The sequence below is a fragment of the Zeus faber genome (assembly GCF_960531495.2).
Source record: "Zeus faber genome assembly, chromosome: 12".
Lineage (NCBI taxonomy): Eukaryota > Metazoa > Chordata > Actinopteri > Zeiformes > Zeidae > Zeus > Zeus faber.
In genome coordinates, this window is record NC_137196.1 from 13,171,093 (window position 1) to 13,179,928 (window position 8,836).

The following is an 8,836-nucleotide window of genomic DNA, read 5'->3' on the forward strand; positions in this document are numbered from 1 at the left end:
CAGACTACAGTTTGTGTGGCAAGGGAATGCGTGTGAGCGGGTGGTTAGCAACACAGGAGTACCGCAGGGGACTGTAGTCTCACCTTTTCTCTTCACCTTGTATACCTTAGACTTCCAATACAACTCGGAAGACCTGTCATCTGCAGAAATCTTTGGATGACTCTGCAGTTGTGGGGCGTATCCCTGGTGGACAGGAGACTGAGTACAGCTTTGTGGCATGGTGTGGAAACAACCACCTCCTCTCAAATGCGACCAAGACGAAGGAGATGGTTGTGGATTTCAGGAGGACCAGAACTAAGCCGAACACTATTTCCATCCTGGGAGAAGAGGTGGACGAAGTGGAGGGTTACAGGTACCTGGGCGTTCACCTGAACAGCAAACTGGACTGGAAATGCAACACTGCACAGCCCCTACACAAACTACTGGTCAGACAACAGTGTCTTCGGCCAGAGGCTCCTTCAGCTCCGCTGCTATAAGGACCGTTACAGGAGGTCATTCCTGCCCACCGCAATAGCCACCTACAAGGACTCCGCACTCCAAATACTATGTTTCGTTGTTCATCAATAAACACTTGACGATGAGGGTCTCTATACTGCGCTTTGTGAGGTAGAGGCATTCCTGAACAACCACCCAATCACAACTATATCCTCTGTCCCATATGATCTGGAAGCACTCACTCCAAACCACATTCTCTTGTTAAAATCGAACCCGATCTTTGCTCCTGGAACATTTCACAAGTCACTCATGTGCTAAACAGCGCTGGAAACAAGTCCTATATATGGCAGATTTATTCTGGAAGAAATGGACTCAGGAATATGAACTCCTCCTCCAGGAAAGGCAGAAGTGGTCCAAAGTGAGAAGGAGTTTCTAAGCTTGAGACATTGTTACAGTGGTTGACTCTACAGCGCCCAATGGCTCATGGATATTGGGAAGAGTTTTAGAAACAAAACTTGTTCCCAAAGAACTGCTTCGTTCTCTCAAACTTCAGACAAAGACCAGTGTAATTGAGAGATCGATAACCGAGGTCTGCTTGCTGGTAGAAGAAACCGAATGAAGAAAAATTACACATACGTTCACATCAAGCAAAGCATGTAGTTGTCATTCATTACTCTTCTGATTGGCTCCTTCTATTACGAACATTTTTGGACAATAGTTTCTCCCTATAGATAAACAATTAGTTGCTGGATGTGTAGGAGCCAAATTTATGATTTTTGAGTCATAATTTATAGAATTTATGCATTGGATAATTTAATATAGTGTGTATGTTAAATCTGCGTACGCACTAATTGTCCCATAAGTCTTGCATCCTCTGCAGGCTGGCTGGAGGAACTAAGGAACATATCCAAACTAATTTAAGTTCAGGGGTGATAAAGTGCAGCTGTAATGGGAGCAGTCTTTAGACCACACACACACACACACACACACACACACACACACACACACACACACACACACACACACACACACACACACACACACACACACACACACACACACACACACACACACACACACACACACACACAGAGCCTTGTTTGGCAAGCCTTTTGTTTAAGCTATATAAGTATTTTTTAATCTACATTTTTGGTGAAATTGTTGGACTGGAATAAATCATCAATTTTCTTTACAACTACACCTCTGGACATTTGATTTATTTTTCATTTTTGGAAAACAGGGTGCGTCAGGACAAATCCCCCATGCAGCCTCCACAGTGGCTATTCTAGTACAACATTGGCAATGAACTCTTGAAAATAGCCACTACACTAATATTTAAATATTTCAGTTTGTAATTCAACAAAAATAAATCATGTTTAATACAGAGTATAAACTGTTAATCTCACTCTAATTGCAAAAGGGTCAAAAATCCTGTTTGAACAAAATAATCTGTAGTCAGGGTTAACCGCACGCATTTCTTATAACATTAAAACGTTCCAAGGTGTACTACCAGGTATTTGTGGTCTTGGACGACCTCCACACCCAGTCCCATCATGGAAAAGAGGGTGATGAGGAGTTTTCCATCTCCCATGTCCACCAACTAGTCCTCGGTCCTGCTAATGTTGAGCTGCAGATGAGCCCACACTACATCCTTGCATTCAACGTCTTTCCATTTTTGCAGATCCATCAGTTGGCTGATGATATCCGCCTATTTCTCAGGAATTAGGAATTACATCAGGTGTTTTAACTGACAACAGATTTCTCTCCTGAGATACAAAAAATATATATTTTTAACCACTGGTTGAAAAACACCCTCTCTATAAATGGCGTGTCTCTAACGTAGAGGGCTTTTTAAGATTGTGAATATCATCCAGGACCACTAAAGTTGTGTGTTCCAAATGTTGCATGACATGACTCACTAAAACAGTGGGTTATTTACAGTCAATCATTATGTTGCTCTATAAAATGTCATGTCAGCATTAGCTTTGATTCTTTGCATTGATTAAAAGAGAATTAATAACGTAATCTACAACTCTCTCGCTCTCCTAACTGGTATGCAACTTCAGGCGTCATCTTGAAATGTCCATAGATACATCCAAAACACAACTTTTCTCCTATAAAAGGCATTGGTCTTATTTGTTTGGCAAATATGCATTTGACAATATTTTGAGAATAAAGTATTTGCTGTCCCGTAAAAGGCTTACGTGGTATCACATTAATGTCAAACATGTTGGTCGTTTAAACGCACAGAAGCAGAAAACTTTAAAACTATTGTGCAGTAATGCAGATGAAACATAAAAAAGCAGCTATACACCTGTGGTGTGGGGATGGTGTGTTTTGAGCAGCCACACCTGTACTGGGTCCAGGTAATTGGGGCCCAGGATCAGTGTGGCTGTACACCTGTTGCTCGGTCTAACGAGCAACAAGTAAAACCTCCATCCCACACACACACAGGAGAGGAGCCCTTGTCATGACACGTGTCCTTCTGCTCCTGGGCTTATTCCACCGAGCCCATTCTCTACAATAAAGGTGCTCAACCCCATCGTCTGTGTCTCTGTGTTGGAGGGCCTCGAATACGCCACTGATGGCGAAACTGCCACAACACCAGTGGGCCCATATATTTCTAACGCTTCATCAGAAAATTAATTAAATTAAACATACTGTATACCAATTTAAGGCTTTTCATTAAATCATGTGAAATTCAAAATAAAGTGCAATGCACTTTGAACCAGGATTAGGGTGCGATTGTTCCATTTCTCATATTTCTTACCGATTGGGAATGTTGATGTATTTATAAAGTTAAAATCCATCCGTGCCATTCCAATCATTTTTTTGATGTCCCACAAGCGATTATTAGATAAAGAAACTATTATTAGACCACTGGATTTGTTGTTAGTCCAATAGGTTTCTAATGCTATCCAAGTTCTGATGGCTGACACTCTTTCCTCATCTTTTTTTCTACTGGGTAATCAGAGTGGCTGCCATACGCCTCCTCCTCCCCCCATGTCGGTGTTTCAAGGGTTTTCCTTTTGCAGGTGGTGGTCTCTTCTTTGATACCAAGGGTCAAGTCACCATCCTTTCTCCTGCTCTTGTCATCATTACAAGCAATTCTCTCCAAATCATCCATCTGAAATGTCTCCCCTGCACCTGGCAACCAGCTTGGTTCTTTCTTTGCAAGAACCAAGTTTTGATCTGTGACTCTTGCATTTCTTTTGGGCCGTCCTCTGGATCTACTTAGGGACGTTTTGTCCTTTTTTGTATCCGTCCTCTTCTCCAATCCTTCCAATCGGTCAAACTCTGGCATTCCACCCTTCTTCCCAACATCTTCAGTGCGGCTCTCCTTTTGGTTCAACACCTCTTTCTTCACCTCGGGCGGCTTCATCTTCGTCTCCTCCACTTGCCCGTCCTGTCCGGAGCCATAGACCTTACTGTGGTAGCGCATCACGTGACTCTTCAGGCTCACCTTGTGGTTGAAGCTCTCGTCACAGTCCTGGCACTGGAAAGGCCTCTCTCCGGTGTGGAGGCGCATGTGGGATTTAAGATGGCTGGCCTGGTTGAAGGAGCGTTTGCACACATCACACACAAATGGCTTGTCGCCCGTGTGCACCACCGTGTGTCTGTTCAGCTTGTAAAGCTTTTTAAACTCCAAATTGCAGGTCGGGCATTTGAATTTCTGGGGACCCCTGTGAGTTTTTAGATGTAAATTACGTGCTTTTAACTTAGGAAATGAAATTGGGCAGTCTGAGCATTTATAGGGATTCTTTTCAGAGAAATGAGTTGGCTCATGTGCCAATTTATCACTCTTTGTTTTGAAGATTGCCAAACAGAACTTACATAGATGCTTGTAGCTGTCCTTGTGGATACTGCAATGGATTTTTAGAGCGTTTTCATTGACACATCTCTTGCCACAATCAATGCAGGCGAAGGGCTTAATTTTGTACTCGCATGTGTGAGTCTTAACAGTATGGAAAAACATACCACATTCTGGACATAGTTGACGGAACTTTTGGTTAAAACTGATGTCGTCCTGATTTGATTTAGAATCCATGTGAGCCTCCTCGTCCCAGTCGGATTCTGAATTTGATTCTATGTCATCATTCTCCCAGTCTGGATCCGAGCCATATTTGTTGTACCCCATTTCCTCCTCCTCTTCCTCCTCTTCCCCTTCCTCCTCCTCCTCCTCCTCCTCGTCTTCTTTCTGCAGCTCCTCCTCCTCCCTCCCTATATCAGAAAATGCCTCTTCGTCACAACCAAAGGTGATCTCAGATATGTCGAACGTTATACTGCTTCCACCTTCATCGGATGGTTCCATCTGTAAAAGATAGAAATACATACAGTGAGGAGCGTGTCATACATACAGATGATGCTGATGCTACAAATGATGACGATGATGATTTGGTAAGATCTGTTCAAAAGTGTACATTAGGGATGTTAAAATGTGTCGACTAATCCTCCAACTGTTGACGGGTTTGCTATGTCGATAGCGAAAAGTAAAATAAAAAATGTTTTTTTAACGGTACTGTTTTCCAAATGGGAGAGTTTGTGTGCACTTGGAGATGTGGGAATGGTAGCTGAGTGTGCATGTATAGGTGGGGTTGTGCGCTGCAGGAGTTTTGCTTTCTCAGAATTCTCTCTCTATTCCAAGGTGGGCTGATCATCGACATTTTTTTTTTTTTTTTTTTTCGCGCCCTTGATGTTAACTGCCTCCTCTCCCATAATTCACACCGATCGCACCTATAAGCCGCGTAGCAAATGAGGTTTCATTTCAGATGCCGCTTTGTCATCATCTCGCTTGGTGTCAGACTGCCATCACGTGTGGGTAACACCACGCAGCTCGCTAAGTATTTATAGCTCAACATCTCATTCATCATGATTAATTTATTAATTTCTGGCTACATTTCGCAAAAGCAAGCAAAGAAATGCATTGGTGAAAATAAAAGGCCCCGTGTGGAACCGTGCTTAACAGGGACACTTTCTCTGTCACATCCTTATACCCCCCCCTCCCAACAATGACTAATTGGTAAATGCCTCCAACACGTTGACTAGCAATTTCGGCCACATCTGAAAACGATAAAAGAGATAGAAGCTTCCAAGCATGCACAGAGATACCATTTCAATGAGGAATTATAAATAAGGGGAATCATAATTTTTTATGAGTAAATCGACGGGGGCACAGCTCTCCATGAGCCCCGATTGTGGAGAGCTGTGCCTCGTTTATATTTGTATTGAACAGCCGAATCCGATTCGACTGATAGTTCTGAGTTAAGTACAGCCCTAGAAATAATTTATAATAATCGGACGCACAAAATAAATCCCCCATATATTTAATGGACTGCCCCCCCCCCGTCCCCGACATCACGTAAGTGCGGTAATGCAGTTGTCACAACCCCGAGTTGCTTCATATATTTCACCATAAAAGTAAGGTTTTTCCAATGTAGTCATATACAATTTTTGCACTAAAATAAGCGTGTGTACGCAGGTTTTTTTTTAAAGGGGACCTATTATGCAAATGTCACCTTTTCAGTGCTTATGCACATTTGGGTCTCTGCAGGGCTTACAAACACACAAACTGTGAAATAAGACAACCCAGTCAGGTTATTAAGAGCTGTTTGTTTCAGAAAACATTCAACTTTGCAGCGCTAATAAACGTTATCGCAGTAATATTCGTCACTTTAGTAGAATTAGAACCGCCCCCATCTGAGTAACCCCACCCATGCCTGGAGCGTGATCGGACCCGCTAGCATCGAAGCAAAGAGCTAATAATGGCAAGTGCTGTGCTGTTGGCTGCAGAGACTACCACAGATCTTTTACAATAAAAGAGAGAACCCACTCCCTTTTTATTGGAGAGAATCGTTTGAGCAGCCACACCTGACCTGGATCTAAGTGATTGGGATCAGGGTGGCTGCATACCTGTTGCTCATGGGTTGGTCTAACGACCAGCAGGTAAAGCCCCCATCCCCACAGAATAGGAGCCTCTGTCACGACACATGCTTTCTGCTCCTGGGTTAATTCCAGCTGGCCCACTCTCTGCAATAAACTGGTGTTTACAACGCCCGTCTTCTGTGTTTAGTGTCGGGGGTACGTGGATGGTCTGGCTTCAGCAGCCACACCTGACCTGGATCTCGGTGATTGGGATCTGGGTGGCTGCATAACTGTTGGTTGGTCTCACGAGGAGCAGTGCAACACACACACACACACACACACACACACACACGCCACTTGGGTGGTGCATGGTAGGAGAAACTGCCACACCAAATAAATACCAACTGTCCATGACAAAACTGCAGACAAGAGAGTTGGAAATATTTGCTGTGTTTTTCTGTGTATCCACGGTAGGACTGTTCTGTAAGCTGCGGCGGGATCCGCTCTGTGTTTCTCCAAACAAAACCATAGATGTATTCATTTTCCGACGTTTCCATAATTGAATACAACAAAAGCACTTAGCCCCGCCGTATCATGCCAATGCTTCAAGCTCCGTGCTGCGCCGGACACCGCGGTCTGGGGTAACTTAAAAATTAGGTCTTTTAGATCTAATATGAGTGAAGATTCAGTTACTGGATTGCTTATTTCTCGCCTCAAATATTGCTCAGAAACAGATTTTTGTGTACTTATAAGGTGAAATCAGTGAAGGTTTACAGAGAAATGCAACGGAATCCAGCACAAAGCTCAAACCCTATTGGCTCACAGAACTTCGGGCCTCCCGAGGTTGGCTCAACCCACTGAAACAGCCCGTTTTCAGACAGGGTGGATTGGACGCATGTTAGAATGCCTCAAATACATCCGCGTGGTGTTTTCAGCAATAACTTTAAAAACAGGTTTTGGGGACCTCAGAGACCACCTATTACCTCGGTGAAAAGGAGCATAATAGGTCCACTTTAAACATGGGTATACCTGCTAAAAATAGGTGATTGACACCGTTCCCATTGACAGGGAATGAGTATGCCTTTTTCCTGGTGTTTCAAGTTCAACATCACAACACACCAGAAAAAGGATGTTTCATGGTTCCAGTGTGATTGGGAATAAAACAGCAGAATGCATAGTATGCAGGGTAGCATGGAGTATCCATGCCCACTGCCGGTGCGCACGGATCAGGCCAGGTCTACCGGCTTGGGGGCAGACGGGGAGCCTGGGGGTTTCCTCCGGAGCGGTCCTAACACTCAAAACATTTCATGGCCCCGCATGCGGGAAAAGGGTCAATAGCTTCTGATTTTGGATTCTAAATCAGATATGAAATGATACATGGATATTCCTATCTATTTACGCGCCAAATGTCCGAAACTTCTACACACGTCGCCGCATTGTGCCGGTGAAGGGGCGAAAATTAGCACGTCTACCCGGGTGTCATGTTTCCATCACTGCGGCTCGGAGCTGGAGCAGATAAAAAACCCTGACTATTGCAGGGTCATTGTTCCTGGGAATTAATTCTGGGTGTAACCTTTCCCACTTAAGAGAAAAGCCAAATGTTAGCAGGTTTTTGGGGAAGTGGAAAAGAGGTAGTAGTGATGTTACATCTGTCAAACACATAATTCTCCTCATGTACTTCTTGATACGTTAGAAAAATTACTCACTCTGCTGCCCGCTAAAATGATTGATGATCTATTACAAATAAATGGCTCCTAGGATTTATTTGCCAAATAATCTACCGAAAGAGCCAAAGCTGATGGAATATCATCGCAATAAAGATCTTTATAATGCTGATGGTACTTTGGAAGAATAAAGCTTTTCTAAAATGGAAAAATATAAATCAGACCAGGGGACCATTCGACTCCTGGCCCTGACAAAGGACTGTGATGACGTAGAGTCCTGTGTCGGGGGTCCTCGAAGTTATCAGTGTTATCAATTAGTTAAATTATCAATTCAAGGAAACCACTTCAGTATCTTTATTCAAAGTGTATTTACTCAATTTAATGACTTTTGGTGTTTAATTGAAAAGTCATTTGCAAACTGTACATTATCAGCTTTATTGACTTTATCGACCCCTGTATGAGGGCATGTGGCACCCCTGATACAGGGGAGAATACAGAAATTACTCAGACATCCCTTCTTCAATCACACTTGTTTAGAATGAATAATATAGAATCAACACATTTCTTTAGCCGCTACAGTACTTTCTATAAAGTAGTGCTTTCTCCTGATACAAATCACAATATCATTACAGAACCAGAACTTAAAGACAAGAAGCAGCATAAACATACTATTTAACATGGAATTTTGCGTTCCAATACTTTAAACCGTTGGTAGTATGAATTATACACTTGTATTAACTCATTTCTTGTCTTCTTTAAACACATGCCCTCATTCACCTTATTAATTAAGGTTTTATAAGGTCACTTTTTACCAACGAATTCGTACTGTAGCTTTAAACAACTTAAATGTGCCCATGAAATAATGTTTAATTTAA